Here is a 22008-nt window from a genome sequence, read left to right as displayed (position 1 = left end):
GATACATTTAAAATGCTACCCCATATTTTAGGCCAGTTTAATAATGGGATATAACTCTCACTGAATATGAGAGCATAGCATCTAATTAATCTCTTCAATACAGCGTTCTGAAATGTACTTTCAAAAAGTCTAAGAAAATAAAAAAATAACTTAAAAAAAGCGATTCTCATTTTCATAGAATTCATGTGCATAACTCTCCTGTCACACAGCTACATGATGTAGCTTCATTTGTCAGAATGGTTTTAAGTCTACTTGACCTGAATATCTTTTGCAGTTGTCAATAATGTAATAAACAGAAAGATGCCTACCAAGAAAACTTCCAAGGATAAGCATGAAAATAATGAAAATTAGGTTGATGAGTGTTACCCTAAGTATCTCACAAATCTGTCATTCTGTAGTGGCATACTATCTCCATTATTCATATTAAAACATGATTATTCAAAAACACTATTCTCTGCATTTATGTAAGACCAGGTATAATGCATTTACACAAGAGTTAAGAGATAGACAACACTCAGCAACCACAACACTGTGTCTGGAACTGAGACCAGAGTTGGATACTTGAGAACTGAATATATTTACACAGAAAAATCGATGATAAGATTCTCACTGATCCTAGTATGACTTGGATCAAATTATTGCCTTTTACTGAGTACCACAATCATGGTAAAAAAAAAAACCCAAACCCAGACATATATATTTTTATATATGTAGGCACATACACACATATATTACGTAAAAAATATTTGAAAGAGGACCAAGGACATTGAGAAGCATCTGTTAATATTTCTAAACCCTATATGTTCAGACACTCAGAGAGCTTTCAAATTACTTCCAAAGGTGAATATTATCCACAACAAATCCTGTTTACCATCCAAACTGTTGTGCAATAATATAGATAGTTCAATGAAATTTTTAAACCTCTACTTATATACCCAGTAGAAAAATGCTTACTCCACCCTCATGTGCTTCCTCCCCAAGAAAGGTTTGCAAAACAGATAAGCCTGCCGGCATAGCCTCATGATTTGCATATCCAGGGATCCTCAGATGAAAAATGGAACAGCCTCAGAAGGAGCACCCCCAGTATTAACCTTTTTTTTTTTTAAAACCTTACAGGTAGCACACTGAATGTCTCCTAAATCTATGTCTCCATGAGAGACAGGAGTGTACACCTCATAAGTAGTCCTAAGGTCAAAATCAGCACTAAGTATTCACTTGAAAACCAAATGGCATCTCAGAACCTAATAGGCTCAGGATCCTACAAGCTATATCTACAGAGATGATGTTTATGCCCAGCAAAATATCAATAGCTTCATTTGTGTAAAAGTGTATTTCTAATGAAAGAAACATTCCTAAATTAAGTTTCAAGGTCTCAATTCAGTTTCAAGATTATGAGGAGCTCATTCCATTGGAGCGGATACAGAGGAGTATGTCAGTCAATTGGAAATGAATGGATACGAAATTACTTTTTCTTTGTTAAAAAAACCCAACAAAACAAAACATATACCGCCAAGCCCCATCTGATTTTATGAAGACAGATGCAACTCCACGTGGAGGCTTGTTCTAGACTGAAGATGGATTTTAACTTGGTTCAGAAGCCACAGATCTTAGTGCATATCCAAACACAGTGATCATTTCCTCAATCTGTATTTTTCACAAGTAGATCAGGATAAGACTATGGAAATTCCTGAATATAGGATGAGCTAATAAATCCATATATTAAACTGACATTCCAAAACATAGTTGTTCAGAATTAAACAGAAATATAACTAATATCTCAAAACGAGAAAAAAATGAGAAAAACAAAGAAATTTGAAAGCATCTAGAACACTGAGATTATTTTCATGTTGAAGAGTTTCATTATTATATAGTTGGGACTCATATTTATGATGTGTTTGTGCAACACATTGTCAGGAAAGACTGTCCTGTAAACAAGCCATGTTCATTTGGGAGTGTTCATCTGAATTAGCAAAAAAGAATTTGGACCAGTTTGTTTAGTATCTTTTAGTAGCAAATAGATATCAGTCCTCCAAACAATATGTGAGGTAATTTAAAAATGGTAAGGTACATCATGATGTGACAGTGAGCTAATCAGAGCCCTGAAGTAGAAGTGTTCCACCCTCTTACAAATGAATATTCCAGAGGATTTCCAAACTCTAGGGCTGTGCTATTAAAAATAGAAAATAAATAAAAAAGCAAAAAATCAGAACAAACATCCTCTGTAATTCAAAGAGAGAAAACTTGAATCTTTTTGGTAAGAGATTAAATAAAAATTCTTAAGCTAACTTGCTTATCTTGTCCTTGCAGGTTGGGCCCTTTTTTCTAGTCTGGTTTTCCGGTTCATCTTTCATTAGTGTCCAGCATTTCTTAATTTTACAGTCTCAATGTCTAGAAAAGCTCCCACTTTCCAGACCACCATTTGAAAATTTCTTTCTCATTCTTATGATAACTTGCAGTGTTCTTAAAGCCACAGCCTCTGGACTCCTGTGATTAATTACACGTCAACTTTCTTAAAAAAAAAAAGAAAAAAACTCTTTTACAAAATTGGTCTCCTCCTCTCCTCTCCTCTCCTCTCCTCTCCTCTCCTCTCCTCTCCTCTCCTCTCCTCTCCTCTCCTCTCCTCTCCTCTCCTCTCCTCTCCTCTCCTCTCCTCTCCTCTCCTCTCCTCTCCTCTCCTCTCCTCTCCTCTCCTCTCCTCTCCTCTCCTCTCCTCTCCTCTCCTCTCCTTTTCTTCTGGACTGCAAATTCTGGCAGCTCCTGGACATAAACAGTCTCGATGCATACTAAGTTCAGCACAGTACTGTTCCTCATAAATATCCCTCCTCATATGCTTCATCAAACTGTTGAAGTAAGGTTTCTCACAGTGGAAATTAATTTAAAATCAAAGCATATGAAGCATTATTTTTTATCTCTATTACAAAAGGAGAAGTTATATGTTTCACTTGCAAAGACAATGTAAAGGATTTGAAATATTTGGTATTTATTTGATGAGTTATTATACTTGAAAAGGGACATTTTTACTCACAGATTTGAATTGTATATTTAGAGAATAAAGGGAGATAACATGAAGAAGGTGAAATAAAATGCTGTGGAAGGGTGTTCCTCAGGTATATGTTTCATGAAACAAATTCCCTTATTTCTTACATTGCTCTTAACAGGTCGTTGCTAAGATTTGCATCTTCTCTCTCAGCTGACCTCTTTCAAGATACTCTGGCATTTGCTGCATTTCTGGAAGAATAGCTTTGTGAAATCAGAAGTCTGTGTGATCAGACAAAGCTTTCCAGCCATGCAGTTCTGTTGCTCTGATCCACACCCACTGACATGCAAACTTACCTTGATATGACTTCTGTATGAGAATTTAATCAGTCAGAAAGACGCAGAAAGAAAGGACTTGGAAGCTGAATTATACTTAACAGTCAGGAAAATGGAAAAATTGGAAAGCAGACTAACACATTTTTTGTGCTGTATTAGAATAAGTAAATGAGTTGGGCAATTGCTTTCAAGGAACCTAGAAGCCAGTCTTCACAATTTCTTAGTAAGTTTATTTATTAACAGAGAAAAAATACAAAATGCATTTTGTTTTTAATTAATGACAGCTCTTTCCCCTAATAAAAAAGGAAAGAACAAAAACCACCTGTACAGCATCTATTGAATTTTACAAAGCAGAGAAGCAAGATTAAATCTGTACAGCAGATCTAAAGAAAAAGGAATAAATAACCTGGGGTAAGACCTCTGGAGACCAATTTAAATGGAAACTGAAAAGCAAAGGGTTCAATTGGCCTCCTATACATAAACATATCTTTGGATTTATTATAATTACTTTTAAAGCCAGAGAGGATCCCAAACTGATTTATGAACAGTGTAATAGCCAGGATTGAAATATCAGGATGGGTTATAAGAAGAAGAATATCATCCACATACAGTATTCATTTATGTTCCTGCTTGTGTGCATCAGTAATGATACAGTAAGTTTACGACATTTCTAAAAGCCTCAGGAAGTGTTTTGAAAGCTAATGTGGAGAAAGGAGGAAAAGATGGACAGTGAAGCATAAGTACAAAACTCAGGAAAAAAGATTCATAAAGACTGTGGATATTTTATTATTACATTTTTTTTTTCCTGAGGAATATTGAAGTTCATACTCAAATCTCCAAATAGATGTCTGTGCAGTTCAGTTTCACCAACACCCAGAAAGTGTAACCTTTTTATTCACATCAAATACTATCATTGCATCTAGGGAGACTGCAAGGGCATTATTCTTAACCTTGTCTGACCAATGCATTAGATTACTCTCATAAAATCTCAGAAACAGCGGACCTTTATGTAACAGCCTGCTTAAAAGCTGCTTCTATCTTAAGGCAAGCTGAGTTTGAATAATCTTGTTTACAATGCATTTCCAATTGCCTATTTTTATTTCAAGTCTAGTAAAAATGTGATTTACTTTTTTTTTCTTTTTTTTTGTCACGTTGTAAAACACAATGACCCTTGTAAAAATGCATTAGAGGTGATTCTAAAAGAATTCACTCATCTGCATGTACCCTGAGTCTCAATTAATTTTCTAGGAAATCTACCTCCTCACTATAAAGTTGCATTTTATTTTAAAAAGTCTAGGGGAAAAAAAAAGGCATGAGAACATCACCTTCCCCCCCCCCCCCCCTTTCATTTAACTGTTACTTTGTAACGTTCATACCTCCACTATATGAGTATCCATGTCTGGCAAGATTGGTCTTAATCTTGGTCAGATGGAGGGAAGGAAAAAAAAAGAAGCGTAAGGAGGAACATGTGTGAGCATGTGTGTGAGAGAAAGACCACTGCAAAATTTCAAATCAGTATGGACCATTCAAATGGATTTTCAGCACCTGCAGCTACCATCGAAGTGAATGGGAGTTCTGGGAGTTGCTAGGAAAAAAAGGAATCCTTTAAAAACTGGACACCCACTAAAGCACGAGCCCTAACATGTTTCACATTAAATGACAATCTTCATAATTACTCATAGAAATATTCTAATGTTTCATTAAAATAATTGCTTACCTAGGAACCTGTGGTCTCTACTTTAGCCCCATGGACTGTGCAAGTATTCCCTCTATTGTTCTCCATATTTGAGGCAAGAATACACAAAATATTTTTCTGAGAAAAAATAAAGCAGGTTAAAGAGCAATAAACATACATGCTTGAAGTAGAGATGGCTGAGCTTCAGAAGTTAGTTTTGTAGTTGCTGGTATAAAACTATCAAACAAAATATACCCCTGTTCTCAGTTTTTCTCTTATACATTTTTTTCATCTGCAGATAACACAAATGCTATTCTAGAATCAGTGATTTAGTGAATTAGAGGTTCTGCGATGTTAGTCAATCTAATTTAAATCCACTAAATACAGAGGTTCTGAAGGTATCTAAAAATTAAGAAACAGTTGCCTCTAATTCTCACAGGAAGAGTGACAAAGTCTCACTGAATTTGTCTTTCTATGTAATGGGCTACTAAAGAGAATTCTGAAATAGCAGGTTTTCAGTTATTTGTAGTAAACATTTAAAGTTTTCCATTATTTATACAATTATATGGTGACGATTTAATGGACCAATGCCCTTTCTTATTTTTGATGTATAAAAAGCTGTCCAATTCAAAATTTGTACTTACAGGTCATTTGCTAATTCTATCAAATCATGGAGGTCTTCACAGGGTGCAAAAAACTTCCCTTCAGTGTTTGCTTTGGGAAGATTCCCTGCTTTTCATCTGCCTGGGAGGATGGGGTCTTACCTGGTCTCTCACATACCAGGGAAAAGTATACCCTTCTCTCTTCATTGACTCTGGTGGTCACCATTGCTTTCCCCCTCCCTGCTTCTTAGAATCATACATCTAGCAAGGCAGTTGGCCCTTAGGACTTCCTATAAAAAAAGAATTTCCAAATAGCAAGTCCTTTATCTCACCCATTTGCAAATCCAAGTGATAATCATATGCTGTGACTCCCTTCCCTGGGATATACCTCACAATCTTTACAACACATTACACCCCTGTACAGAGTGAGTTTTGCCCAGTTTCTGCCCTGTGCTGATTTCGAGATCCTAGGTCATAAAAATAAGAGGAATTATACGTTACTAGGTTTATTACTCTAGAACTTACTCCCTTACTTTAGCTGAGGACAAAGGCAGGCTTGAACTATAAGCTATCAAAAGGCAAAATGAAGGTATGGTCTCTTGAAAAGCTTGCACAAATTAAGCCTACGATGGTGTGATACGGGCATTGGATACCTTTCTATGTGTAGACTGATATCCTTATTTAAAGGAAAGAAAGAGCATTTAGAATATCCTGACTGAGGACACTGACTTTTTATGATACCTGCTGACACTCAGTAGAGTTTGTCTCTGGATGAAAGAACAGTGTATGCATTTTGGTTAACATGTTCTTATCCTTTCCTATAACTAAATACGCAAATGAACTCTCAAAAGCTGTGTTTATTTTTTACCATATGATGTTCATTAAAAGATAGCTTGTGACTATTGCAGTAGGCAGCCGGTAGAAGGGGGCTGAGTGAAGGGTGATTGCAAGTTTTGCTGAGCAATAAAAGAGTAAAGATGGAAGTACTTGTCCCTCACACAGCGGGGTTTGAATATAATCATACTCTTAGTTTCATTGGGAAAACAGTCTTTGTTACGATACTGAATTTAGAAGAAAGGAAAGGGCAACTAACAGGTCAGTCTGCAATTTCTGTATCTTTTGTATAGTTGAGTATGTAACATTCCAGTTGGAAAATTATAACTAAGGAGCATTTGTCTGCAGCCTTTCTGTAAGCGTACAGACCTAGAGAGACGTGCACTAAGCAGTGACATTTCTCTTCATTATGTAACCACTTTTTAAAATGCATCTGAGCTTGAATGAGATGAACCCTTGCTGAACTATGTACCTGTACGTAGGTAGAACAATTTTGAACTACTTACTCCAAGGACAGCAGTTTGTTTAGTAAAACTGTGTTATCTGCTGTTGATAACTACACTCCATCTCCTACTTTATCACTTTTATCATCACATGCATTTCTAAAGTGCTTATGACCATAGTGTCTGCTCACTCTCCTTTTCCTTTACCTTCTTGTGATACGAGCAAGGATGATCTGCTTCTCACACTGTTGAAATGATGAATGGATACAAATTCCTTTCAGATTTCCAGAAATAATGAATAACTAATATTTTGTTTGACATTAGAACCAAAGTCTTGAAGCGTAAAATAAAGAGCTAATCCTTTGATTTCCCTCTTGAAAGTAGTTTGTCTGGATAACCTGGTGACCTATAATTAGCATCCCAAACTTCAACATATTCTCCTTGCCTTTTTATAATTTTGTCCTTCATATTTCATTTTGGAGTCTGCATTGGCAGGGTCAGTCCACAATAGTTGTCTTCTTGGTCTTTACTAGCTACTAGCAGCTGGATAGGAAAGTGGGAAAGGTAAAGACAGGGAGGGCTGTCTTTAGTAAAGAGTAAAGGTAAAGTAAACTAGTAAAGACAGAGTAAAAAAGAGTAGTAAAAAAGACTTTAGTAAAGTAAAGTAAAGGTAAAGACAGTAATTAAGCACAGAATAAAAAAATAACAGCTTTAATTTTTTGAGGGCTTTATTTAAAGGTTTTCTGCACATAGTTCTCCTTGAATCTGACTATAAAAATGACATGAACAGTGGGCAGTAATGCTGTACACTATGCTGTTTCATTTAGGTTGAAACAAAATTAATAAAATCCTTTTTACATACTCTATCTATTCATTATTCAGATTTCTAACTTTTTGCACATTCCAGTATCTCTGACCTTGCAAAAACATTGTCCTTTGTTTAACTTGAAGCATGACACTAATCCAGTTGATGTACTTATGATCTTCAGGTTGAGAAAATGTATAAATATATGAAGAATTAGGGACTTAATTTATTTTCCTGGAAACCAATTAAGTTATAGATAAATGAGCTAGCAAAAAAAAAACCAAAACCTTTACAATGCATGGAAAACTATTTTCAAATATAGATTTGAAATGGTCATTTGCAAAATTCCATTTAGAGAGAGTCTATGCCAAAGAGATTTTGTTTTCTATCATGTCATTTAATACAGAATTTGTTTTTTTCCTACTACTTATGAAAATTGGTCCAGTTTTTTAACATAAATTTTTGCTAAAACATATATGCATCCCAACATTTTGTTTTTCTCCTTATTGTTTTAAGAATATCTATCATATAAAAGAAAATGAACAATTACCCAGTTCTGACTATATGGTTTCTGGATCATCCAAGTTTAGCTAAATTATACTTCACATACAGTCAAGAATGCTTTATTTTGATTTTGGAGACCTTGCGTAAATATTTTCCTAACCTTCCAGACTAACATGCAATGTGATGACATGCACTGAGATATTTCTGTCATCTGAAATCCACAAAGTTCTTCGGAGTTGTTTTCTCCTTACATGGTAGCTCTTAAAGTATTCTTGGACAAATATTAAATAATATTTAAAAGAACACATATTAAGACTGTTCCTTATGGCATTCCTACCTTAGTGTATAAGCTTCAAACCGTATTAGCCTCTTTCTTTTCCTTAGCTTACTTTCAGAAGACAGAAAATTAACACTAAGTGTAGTTACTTCAATAAATAAGGGAGTGTGTGCAGTGGCTTGAACCCAAGAAATATATTTTTAGCTTTGTATATTTTTTGGAAGATTTTTAGTGCACTTTTACTCTTAAATCCTTTTATTGTGGAGAAACTGCATTGCAGTTAATGATTGTTCTTTTGGATGTTATTTGTGCATCTGTACCATGCGTATTGCAGTAAAGACAGGAAAGTTTTCCTGGAAAGGGCAAGTAAAATGGACAAGATATTAAACATGAAAAACCAAGAGTACTTCCAAATTATACTTGACAAAATCAAAGGAAATAAAAAGAAGAAAAAAGCTATAATAACATTAGAAAGATTTCCCTATGTTTTATTACTATTGCCCACTTGAAATTTGCTTCATATGAGTTCCACCCACGGAACCAGTTTACAAAAAAAAAAAAAGAAACAACCTAAGCTCTATTGAATTATCTGTTAAAAATCTCTTCAAGATTACACAGATGTGTAAAGATTTTCTCAAAGACAAAAACTAAGTGCCCCGCCAACAGAAGCTCCCTAAATTGTATCAAAACTCAGTTTATATTCCCACAGATGTCTAACAAGCTGTGTATAAGGTCTTGGATTATAGACTGGGAAAAATCAATAGCTTGCTGTCTCAAAGGCACCAATATAGATTATGAATCACAGCCAGGAAGTTGTCAGTGATCTCGGCTGCCAACAGTGCTTCAGTAAAGATATTTGCTAGCTCATATTCTTTTAATGTGCACCTTTCATATATGAAACAGGTCACTTTTTGACAAAAAAAAAAAAAAAAGGAATTTAGGTAAAGCTACAGTAGATCACAAAATAATAAGCATCCAATCTTATCTAAATAATGACTTTTTACCAGAAGGTTGGGTTTTTTTGTTTGTGTGGGGGTTTTTTCCCCCCAGAAGAAACACCTCCCTCCCACATTTTTCCCTGTTTAGTCCATAAATTATTTGTATCTGCTGAAACTAGTTCATACAGTTGTAGGAAGTAATAAAAGAACTAGGAGGAATTCACCGAAAGCAAGCAATGGCAGGATTTGTATCTATTATTCTTTGACAATCATACTGTAATACAGGAATATATAAGATCACCTCAAGGAACAGAGAGCTTTTTAATGTGAGGTAGCCTCTTGCATTGCAGCTACACAAATTGTCCATGAAAATACCACACAGTCACTGCTTTTCAAAGTATCACATTTAGTAAAATTACAGAACGAGTAAATAGAGAGGATTTTGCCCCACTTCATTGTTTCCAGAAATGTTTCTGTTAAATAAGAGGTATAAAAAGAATTAATTGTCTTCTTGTACTAAAAGTATATTTTGAGGTACTTCTAAACCTACTGTTAGGCATCTAATCTACATGCTTTGAATTTCCCTCTGAAGGCACAAACTGCTCTCCATTGACTATGTAGCGAATGGAGTCTAGAAGTTCTAAGTCTTCAATAGAATAAAGTAACTACTTCTATGACCTAAATAAAAAAACCCCAGCTCTCCACCACATGACCATTTGTTGCTACACTAGAGTGCTGTTTTGAGTGAAGGCTCTGGGGTTTGTCATGTTATGATGGCTGTAAGAACTTGAACATACCGATAAATCAACTCTGGGAAGATAAGCCAAGTTAAGAGAAATCAGCTGTAGCATTTTAAGCTGCATGGGGAACAGCATCCAACCCAAAAGAAGTGATCATATTTAGATAAAAATTTTCCCATAGGCGTCCTTATTTGGAGATGGTATTGATCTCGAGTGAGCACATGGGGAAACAGGCACTACCTGTGCTAGCCATATTCCTTCTGTTTTTTCTTCCTCCTGGATACCACATCACATTTGAGCCTCTTCTACAATGCTGAGGGCTAGAGATCAGGAGGTTTGAGGGAAAAGACAATGAAGAACATGTGAGTCCAAGTGCTCTACATCTTTCCCTGATACATTTGCTGATTTCACATTGAATACTTCTGTAGCAACATTAATGCCCTTGGGTCTTCTTTGTGGTTGATGTTATGTATTATAAGGTGACACACTGACAGCATTGATTTCCAGACTAAAGCTAGAAGTAGAAAGTAAGGGACCATTGAAGAGACTGGCCTTGCAAGTGATTGATCCAAACGTAAGAGAAATATTGCAGGAATATTTGTACTCTGTTTAGCAGTTCTCCAGAACTGCAGCTATGATAATCTTCACAGATGTTCAACTCCAAGTACAAATGGATCAAACCCCAAAATAATTTTTGAGTTGCCTTTTTGAGAAAGACACAGAAAACTAATGATAGAAACTGGATGTATCTGCATAATGTTTGCACTGCAGGAGATGGAAGCCAATTGAGTGAAAATAATTAATATTATGCAAATGAGATTACTTTTTTGAAAGAGAAATTCAGACTAATTTTTTGCAGTAGCAACGTTCTTCGAGATCCTGGCTATCTTGTGTTTTGTATCAGCTAGTTTAGCTGAGGGCTTATTTCAGCATCTCGTATGCTTTTACACTGACCAAAACTGTGATGATAAAAATCTTTCTAAATAAGACTTAATTCTTTGTCTGTTTATGAGACAATTTTGGGATTTTTTTTTTTAGGATTTTTTTAATCCTAAAAATGCAGTCTCAAGATTCCCCAAATTATTTGGGGGAGTTAAAGTTCTTTATATTAAACTGACCAGTAAACTACTCATTTTCCACTTTTGAATAAAGATGAATAAGGACACATATCATTGAAATTAGGCGTTTTGCTTCAAATAAAATAAAAACAATCAGTTTTTTAAAATGTATTCTATTTTTTTTTATCTTCCTGAACCAACAATTATTATTTGTAAATCTTCAGACTACAGTCAGCATTATTAGTGATAATTGCAAGCATGTAAGCTAAAAATTGGTATTGGCAGTCCCCTTTTTATTATATTACAAGATTTCAGGATGCACAAGATCTCTGTTAACAAATTCTTATGGAAGTATTGCTGCACTTCGTTTCTTTGCTAGTAAAAGAGGGTTTATCATATAAATAGGTTACATGGCTTTCTGGCAGACAGAAACTTTCCCCTTCAGGTAGGTACATGCCCAGACCAAACACCAGGGCCCTGAGGGCACTGCCAGCCCTGCCTGTCCCTGTCCAGCCTCCCTGGGGCCTCCCCCACCCTGCCCATGACCCAGGACTCCATCTCAGCCCAGCCCGGGCCCCTTAGTCCCTGTCTGCGCTCACAGCCAGGCCATTGCGAGTGCCAGGGGCTCCCTCCCAAGGACCATGGGGGCCCTCATGGCGGGTGGCAGGGCAGGGCAGGGGAGGGCCTGGCAGCCCATTCCACTCCCCAGACAGGAGCAAGGCAGCCCCAGACCTGGGCAGCGGGAACCTTCCCGGGGACAGGGATGGGCTGAGGCTGCCAACCTGCGGGTGGGGGTTGAGGTCAGGCCCAGTGAGGGGAACCAGGGTCAGATACATCCGCAGGATTGCCAGAAAAGACAAAAAAACCCATGGAAGATTTGCATATAGGTTCTCTGTGATGCACAGGCCTTTAACTTTTCAGAGAGTGCCATTACAACTGCACTATATGAGATTTTTGCTGAGCTTGGGAAGAATCTTGCTAAGAGACTTTCACTTGAACAGGACTTCACGTTTTGTTGGAACATGAAAGGTAGTAACTAATAACTACAAAACTCTATCTTGCTGCATATAATAATAACAAGACTTTCAAGTTCGGGAACACTGCTGGATCATCATTAGCAGAGCTACTTAATGCAGAGGCATCAGTGATTATGCAGCTGGACTGAATTGCTTTCCCAAGGAGCTAACAGTCTACACAACTGCCATTGCCAGCGATTTTCTCCCTTCATCATTGCAGAGCTGCTCATTAGACGTGGGGCAGTAGAAGACTATCCATCCTTCAAGCACTGAGCCAATGAACCTGAAATAAGTGCTACAGCCTGTGAAAGGTGACTCCATTCTCCTCAGGTTTCTGAATCTAGTACCTGTATGATTACTTTGGATGAGCCTATGCCTCTTGATCTTGATAATACATTTTTTTTTTTTTTTAATTAGGACTTTCTTCATCTCCTTCAACTTGAAGGAACAGAATGTGTGGTAAAAAAGAAGCTGGAGCTTGGTAGAGTATATGAATGTCTTCAAATGAATTGCTAGCATGTGTGTTCCACTATGAGGCTTAGTATTTTACTACACTCAGCAGCAAAACTTTAATAATATACATATGACTTTAGATATGCATTTTGCACTTTATCAAGTCTTCATAAAATTTATATGAAGAATTTGAGAAGAATATTATTCTACATGTAAGTAAACTAAATATAATTCTTTTGTCTAGACTGTTCATTACACTTGCTTTCTAACACATTCTAACACTTTTAGGCTTGCATTCTAACACAGGGTTGATGTTAGCCACGAGCTTTAATTTACATTTGTTCATCGTAGTCCATGATCTCTTTTGAGTTGGAAAGAAAGAAATACACACTTCTCTAGTACTTCTTTTTTTCCTGAATGAAATACAAAAACGGGAATAAATTTTTTTTTTTGCAACTGATTTTTCCCTCTATTCCTTATTTTATCTGTATTCTATTTTTTTTGGTGATGTCTCCAAACTCCTTCAAAAGCTATCCATTAAAGAAGATGTTAAACTCTTTAGGTCTATGATGCTGAATAGGTTCCATTTCAAAATACTGAAGTAAACACATAATTTATTTTCTTCACATTTAGCTATTTCTATTTCTCCAGAGTACTGAATTTAGAACATTTAAGTGTGCTAAACAAAGAGTCTACCTTAAGGAACATATGATCTAAAGACCTGATGTGGCAAAGTGGAGAAACACACTGACTACTGTACTGTACTGCTTGTACAATCTTTAAGTGAAATATTTGTTGGTTGGATGGTTGGTTGGTTGGTTGGTTTTTGTGGTAGCAAAGATAACCAGCATATATGCATACCACTGTTTAAAAATAAGGAAGAGAAGAATGAACACTATAGAGGGAAAGAGCACTGAGCATGAGAAGATTATAAATTTATCTTTTTATGATGTAGGGAACTCATTCTGCATCATCCGACAGTGACTTGTCTGTCATATTAAATGGTGACATCAAGACCAGATATTCTTTTAACAGAGAATTTTTAGCTTAAATTGAAATTATGGGCCTGATTCTAGAATTCCTGTGTGAAAATTGCTATGCTGTTTTGTACAATAATAGCGTATTCTTGGTATAAAAACCTAGGGACTAAAAGAAATTCCTACTTCATCCAGCTTGGTTAGAGATTAAATGCATCCTAACCAGTACGTTCCAGAACAGATGCTTTTTCTGAAGGAAAATAGTGTCCTTAGTATCTTTTTTGCCCTGTCTTGGTATTTTCTGCATTTTAATTTTGCCTCTCATCTTTTCAAATGTCTATCTAAAAATACTGGGACAATTTAATCCAGTGACAGGTAGGAGATTATTTAGGGTAATTCTTCACTAGTAGAAAACAAATGGAATTGGCATAACTACATCTTTATTGAATGTCTCACTGCTGCTGGTAGGACTGATGGGAATGAAACAGAAGGTATGATACTGTTTCCTCCTCCATGAAGAGGTTTCACAGAAATCTTTACATCAAACTTACGTAATATAAGATAGTTATTTCTTTGCAACTTGTATTGCAGCAAATTTCAAGAGACTAGGAGGTCACATGAAGCTTTGAAAGACTGCCTTCACTGCATCCATAGGTCAGATGTAACTGAGTATCATCTGACCCATTTACTTTTTTCCCTCAAGTGCTTCACACACTATTTTTGTTTATTTCCTACTTAAAGAGCTGGTTTTATGGCATCACAATGACAATGACAATGGAGGGAAGGATACTTCACACAAGTCAAACCTTAAGAAGTAGACTTCCCATTTTCATCGCTACAGTACTATTAATAGAAACAAGCAAACAAAACCAGAAAATATATGGTGGACAGCTTTGATTACTGTTTATGATTGGACTGCATTGTTTCCAAGTGTCATCATAGTATTTTTCCTTACTGGGCTATTTGTAAGCCAACAATGCTGATCTGACTAGAAATCACTTCCTGAAGGAAAACTACAATATCTAATATAAAACTACCCAAATCTAGAATACCTAAAAGAAATGTTTTTCTCTTGTGGAGAGTTTGTCATGTTTCTCATAGTTCTAAGCGATCATGCATTTATAAAAATATCCCATCAGAGAACTCAAGAATGCTAAGTATGAAGAAAGCTAAGTATAAAGCTAAGCCTGACTAGGGTAAAGCTTTAAAAAAGAATGCCTTTGTGATCTTATTATAATCGCCTCAGAAGACTGTGCCTATTGATACAAAATTAACTGTATTTATTAACCTAACAAAATAAAAATTAATCCTGTGGAATAAAATTTCCAAGAAAAAAGTATATTGGTAATAGCCAAAGATAGCTTATTAGCTTCAGCTGAAGGTTTTACTTTCTTAAAAATGGAAAGGAAAAACGGTATTAAAAAATTTTGCAGGATTCCTTAGAAACAAATGAAAACCTAATAAAATAAAATTCCGTTGAACTCAGTTGTTGTATAACTAAATTCAGAAAGAACTTTTTGAGATACTGTAAAATTTGGATAGGAGTATTGACTTTTTTGGCCAGAAAGTATGCATGGTAATTTTCCCTTCTAGTTTTCAGATGACTGGAAAGAAAAAAGTTCAAAATATTTTTTATCATTCAGAGATATAGTTTTCTTTTCTCCTTGGTGCATCCGTTTTCTAGAGGTCAGAGTAATTTGAGGCTTTCTTCTTTATCCTTCCTTCAGCTGCCTTTCTAAATATTTTTCTGATGTATTCTGTGGTGTAGTCAGGAACAACACTGTCAACTGTTCTGTAAAACATGTAACATTAGAAGTGTGTAAGGTTCTGCCGGTATAGCTGCAGCAAGCTCTGTAGATAGCAACAAAATAATTGTGCATGGGAATGCCAAAAGCTTTTTTGAATATGAATTTTAAAGGTGTTTATTTCAGGTTCTTCTTGGAAATATCTATGGAATGACTGTATAAGCAGAGTTTAAATTAACGATGTTATGTGTTTGTCAGGGAGCTCTGATTCTCATTGTTAAAATAACTGATAAATGTTTATTGAAATGAGAACAAATTCAGCAATTTAATGTGTTGTGAATTATTTACTCAGCTATAACTTTATTGCTTTGGAGTCAAGGTAATGAAAGTGAGTTACTCTCAAACTCCACATAACACGTCACCCTACAGAATCTGTTTCAGAAGTACAAGCAAGACAATACAGCTTGCACTACACTGTATGTCCACAGACGTTTACAAGCCATCTCTTGAAATTTAACATTATATTTTTGTATAAAGATGTAAGAGAATAAAATAAAATATATATATTTCTTAATTGTTACTTTGAATATTACAAGCTTTCCTTTTCAAAATTAAGAAGATATACAAGATTTTATTGTTTTGTGTATTAGCTCCTGAATCCTTTATCTATTGCAATTCAGTTCTCAATGGATGCATCTCCATTAGCATTTTATTACATTGTTTTGAACCAAATTTCCTGATTGTCCCTGCTTACTATGCTTTTATTCACATCACAAAATGTTCTCAAATAGCACAAACTGAAATTGTTTTGGGTAAAATCCAGCTGGAAGATACACTTCAGAAAGCACCTAGCAGACTCCAACACCAGTCCATGGTACCAGCAGGGGCTACTTTGAAATCAAATTCCCTGAAATGTGTGCAGTATGAAAGCTGGGTCCTTGACACCATTGTTTCACTCTAACAATTCTTTCCCATCAGGCTAAACTATTTGATAATATAAACATAGCATACTAGAGGTTTTCTGTGAGATTTAAAGACAAAAGAGCACCCCAGAAAAGCCACAAGAAGGAAATGGTTTTCACTTTTTGGTGATAGGTTTGGGTTTTAATCATTTATAGTAAGAAAAGAATTGTCTAGTAGGAAAATTTTCATCTGGATACAAGGTAAAAAAGTGAGATTTCTTAACTCATTTGAACTGATGTTCTGCATTGTAATGTACATTACATTAACTACATCCCAGTGGAGAAAAACACTCGGTTCCTCCTAACACTATTACTCAAGCTCAAACTAGGCAGCCTATATCCGGGAATCTGGTTGATTCTTTAGGATGATAATGAAAGTAACACCTAAGACAGAGACACCATACATTCTTCAGTGTTTGCACTATGAAAACATGATTTGTCTTTGGACAAAAGTGGGCAGAAAAGCCCAAAGTATCATATTAATAAGGTAATAAACATAAGAATATTAAAACAAATAAACAAACGAACAAAAAAAGTCAGATTGCTTTTGGTAAAATAACAAGGGCTAGTATTTTGGGAAATCTGAATAAGCAGTTCCCATATATATAAAATGACCACAAAGTGATGAACTTTAAAGCTTTCCAGTTTCTCCCTTTCACAAAAGGGAAGTTCTCAGCAAATCCAGTACATTTAGCTAAACTTCTAAGGCTGAAGGTACAACTAACACAGCTTCCAATATCTCAGATCATTTCAAGTTAGGTCATATATCTATACAACAATCTCTCCACTGTACCATGTAGGCTTACCTTGAAGGATAAAGGGTAAGATTAGCATAGGATTTCTCTTCACCAACTCGCTTGACTGAGATAGTGTGTTTGACTTACTTGACTGAATTTACCTTGAGTGAAACTACAGAAAGAGAAAAAAAACCACGTTAGCTGTGCAAAGTGACCTCAGGAGGAGCACAAGTATGTCAGCAGCTAGGAACACAATGCCAGACTATTTACCATGCTGCATACTGGGAGGACAAGAGACAACCAGCATAAGCAGAAACAAGAGAAGTTCAGACTGGACATAAGGAAAACTTTTTCCTCATGAGTACAGTCAAGCACTGGAACTAGTTTGGGCAGTCTCCATCCTTGGAGGCTTAGACCTGACTGGATAAAGACATGAGCAACCTGATCTGATCTCACAACTGATCCTGCTTTGGGCAAAAGGGTGGACTAGATACTTCTTGAGGTCCCTTCCAACCTGAAATATCCTATGAACCTATGATTCCATAGTATATTGTTGTATCTCAAATAGCTAAATCCCTCCTGAATTACTAGTTCTACCGTTTCACCAGTGCTTGCTGTTCAGTCTGTCCTCCCCACTGCAACAGGCCAACTAGATCCAACTTAAATAAACTCTTAACTTATGCTAGAGATTTCTGTGGGTGCATTAACGTCACCATCCATCACAAGCAGTCATTCTTATTTGTCAGTCAGTGCTATTAGGTACATGCTTATTTTTATGCATATGAATACTCTCATGTGGAAAGAGTAGGCCTATTCATACAAAATTAAATATTACTATAAGATTCCACAGACTCATAGCTTAAATAAACAGCCTACAGAGAATGGAACAATGAAAACTATGTCTTAAGAGTTTTTGTTGATTTTTAAAATGTAAATCTTTTCTGTTAGCCTATTAATCATTTTTAATCATTCTTATAGTATCTTAACTCATCAGAATATTTTTATGATCACTGTAATTATTATAGAAGCTACTTATTATCTACTTTTAGTATTTAAACATTGTGTTCTTCAAGGTGCAAGAAGTGAAGATCTCAGGTATTACTGAACAGTTTGGTTTCTTTCTATATACAAAGTGGAACCTTAAATATGAAAATTGCCCCAGCCAATAAAATCTATTTCATGGTTCTGCTTACTGGGTCCAAACTTGCAGTTTTACTATAGTGAGAGAAATACAAAAGAGACCTAGCTCTTATCACAACACAAATGACTTCCCAAACATATTGTAGCTGTATATGCTACGCACACACATGTACAAATTTATATGTATATGTGTGCATACATGACCATGCAGTTTTCAATATTGATCCATTTCTGTAATGGTCTAATGCTGTTTTCTTAGAATCAGGACTGCCAAGATGATGAGCATAATCATTTTGCATGCCACACCTGGTCTCTCTCATACCTTGCTAAGTTTTAGAGGACACTGACTTTGTGCAATTTTCTTTGACACCAATTCAAAGGACTCTACAGTAAAAGGCATCAGGAAAATCAGGTACAGAAACATTAGAGAATAATGTATTAAGTCTAGTTTCTTGCATTCTATGTTTTTCTAGTAAGTGCATTCTATCTTTTTCAAATGAAAATATGTCAAAAGGAAGGGAAGGGAAGGGAAGGGAAGGGAAGGCAAGGGAAGGCAAGGGAAGGCAAGGGAAGGCAAGGGAAGGCAAGGGAAGGCAAGGGAAGGCAAGGGAAGGCAAGGGAAGGAAAGGCAAGGGAAGGCAAGGGAAGGCAAGGGAAGGCAAGGCAAGGGAAGGGAAGGCAAGGGAAGGCAAGGGAAGGCAAGGGAAGGAAAGGCAAGGGAAGGCAAGGGAAGGCAAGGGAAGGCAAGGGAAGGCAAGGCAAGGGAAGGGAAGGCAAGGGAAGGGAAGGGAAGGCAAGGGAAGGGAAGGCAAGGGAAGGGAAGGCAAGGGAAGGCAAGGCAAGGGAAGGCAAGGCAAGGCAAGGGAAGGCAAGGGAAAGGAATAAGAAAGGACTCAAAGCTTTATAATATAATGGATAGGACTCAAAGCTTTATAATATAATGGATATAACTGACCAGTTTCAAATTTATTATGGAACAACCTATTTGCAATTAAAATAAATTATTATATTGCAAACATAAATAAAAGAGACTGAAAAAAAAAAAGTTCCTTTCTTGTTTGCTTGTTTCCAGACCAAAGGTGGGACTTTTAAGGTGAATGTAGCTCCCTTGAATTTAGGAAAGTTAGGTGTATTCAGAGCATCTGAAGATTTGATTCTTGATGTAAAATAGTAAGACTCCTGTTCAGAAAAATAATATTTTTTAAAATTGGCACTTAAGCATTGCATATAATAAAGGGATAAGTACAGGCATAAAATTAAATGTACATTCTCTTCCAAAATTATCCAATACGCAGCTACCACAGCTCTCATTCCTAATTACAGTGCCTTCCATTCTGTACCCTATAATGGCAATTGAGATGGACATGGATGGCTTTACTGTTAATACCCAAAAATGAATCATTCAAACATGGCATACGGATTTTTCCAAATAGAGGTCCTTTGCTTTTCAAGTCTGACAGGATTTTAATAATATTTATTTTATTTCATATTTGCCTTTTTAAAGATTTCTTGTTGTTTTTTGTTGGGGTGATAACATGGTAGCAATAAAGTGGCAGTTGTTACCGTGTTACGCATTGCAAATAGACCAGAGTTTCTCAGTATCTTCTTTAAGAGTATGTTAAAAATTAATATGAGAACTTTCAGAATTAAACAAACAAATTATATGCCAATTTCCATTCCTTGACCTATAATAATGTCTCTTATAAAGGTTTGTCTACCAAGTATTAGCAGTACATGTGACTGCATTGTATTATTGATAATCTTTTTTCTTTTTATAATTTATTTGGAATGTGCCATGTTTCTGGAATGATTCTGGTGGCTAAACATACAGGCTCACTGTGGCACCGAGGGCATGCACACAACCTAATAGATATGACATAAGACCTATGAGCCTCTGCACATTTCAGAACAGCTGCTAGAGGCCAGCCAGGATACCCTAGAGAGTCTACAATTTCATGAGGCAACTATGCTTTGGTACCTGAATCACTCTCCTTGCTTCCAAAATCATGAGAAAACCATTTGAAAGAAACAAACAAACTTTTCTATATAGTTTTTTTCATTAAATAATGTTGCAATAAGCATGAGTAAGGACTTCAAAACAGGGAAAAGACATAATCACGTTAACTATGAACAATTTAATTATTTATTTTGAGGTCTTTATATGCACAAGCAAGCAGTCATTCATTAACACAATAAAGTATTTTATTTCAAATTCACATATATTTGTCTATTTTATGGTAGTGTTAAGGCTTCATATTTCTTCAGTAACTTTGCATCATACTGTGTAAACGCATGTAACGAGTCACAAGCAATCTGTCATATTTAAGATATACTTTATTATAGTCAAAGAAATGCACTGTATATTTACATTATCAGCAGATACATTCTTAGGTGTACTTCAAGGTGTGAGACAGGTAACTATGAAACTAATTGAAGTGCACATCATGTCCAATGTAACTTTCTATTAATAACTTGGAAAGGAAGTAGATGGAAAATGGGATAAAATGCATCTTGGGTTCACCAAAGGCAGATCATGCCAGGCTAACCCAATAGCTTTCTTGATAAGATAGCTGATTCTCCAGACAAGGGAAATGCAGTAGATCTAATCTGTCATGACTTCAAAATAGCTTTTGGTACAGTGCCACTTTCAAAATTATTTGTTAAGATGGTAAGGATGGGAGTTAGTACAGGAGTTGTAAGGTGGAAATAGGTGGTTAGAAAACAAGCAAATAGAAGATGAACATTCTAAAATGAAGGGTATTGCTCTGAAATGAGTTCTCCAGAAATTAGTGCTGGGGCCAATCTTTTCATTGATGATCTTGATGCAAAAAGCTCTACAAACATTTGTACACATTCTCAACCTAAACAGTCTGCAAAGAAAACTGGGAATGCTTTATGTGCCTCTGGAGTATGATTAGGCCTTATGACTTTCAGTGCACACACAAAAGAAGCAGAGAACTAAGGTCTCTCTAGGAAGATACAGAAAGAAGTTAAATGACAAGTTGGATACAAGGTTTTTTACATGTGACAGGTTTCTCTCCACCTTACTAGACAGTGCAACCACAAGGCTGGTTATATCCAGCAGGGGGAAAAAGAGTCTAACAGTGGGTGGAAAGTAATGATAGTACTGTGGTATGCTACTGAAATGACGTTATGGTCTCAGTCCTCCTTTCTACGCCTTACTTTTCACATGAAATCTTTCCAAGTCTTAAAATTTTCTTTTGCCAGATTGTTTGTATGTATAAAAAGGTCTTCAACAATGTCTTTGTTTGCACTCTAACTTACCCTCCAAATTGCCTTGTGATACTGCAGATCTTAGCAGGTGACAGGTAACTTCTGAAAACTTACTCTGAAATGAGATGAAGATGCAAAAGAATTAACCTTAGACTATGTGGAAAAATAAGGGAAAGGAGGAAATGCAGAATTTTTCTCCCTTTTCTCCATGATTACATTTTTTGTAAATAATGACATTTGTCTGGAAACCTCATTCAAAATTAGAATTTATAGAAAAACTCTGTTTGACACCAGAGAGTGTCTTTGCATAACAAGTTCTCACTCTTTTACTATTTGTATCTCTGTGCATACCCTCCATGTCTGTGAAGCCTAGATTCCTGACAAATGTCAAAATGTAAGAGATTTGAGGGGAAAAGATGGAGGGACTGGACTGCATTTTCCCCAAATTTTTGAAGTGTCCCCACATCAGAACCGGGGCCTCAAGCCTTAGGCAAGGTCCAAAAGGCCCAGCGGAGGAGGCCAAAGGCCAAAGATTTGTAAGAGTTTAAAGTCCAGT

This window comes from Mycteria americana, chromosome 2 (genome assembly GCF_035582795.1).
Source record: "Mycteria americana isolate JAX WOST 10 ecotype Jacksonville Zoo and Gardens chromosome 2, USCA_MyAme_1.0, whole genome shotgun sequence".
In the NCBI taxonomy this organism is placed as follows: domain Eukaryota; kingdom Metazoa; phylum Chordata; class Aves; order Ciconiiformes; family Ciconiidae; genus Mycteria; species Mycteria americana.
The sequence above is the reverse complement of the archived record's forward strand: the minus strand, read 5'-3'. Positions refer to the sequence as shown.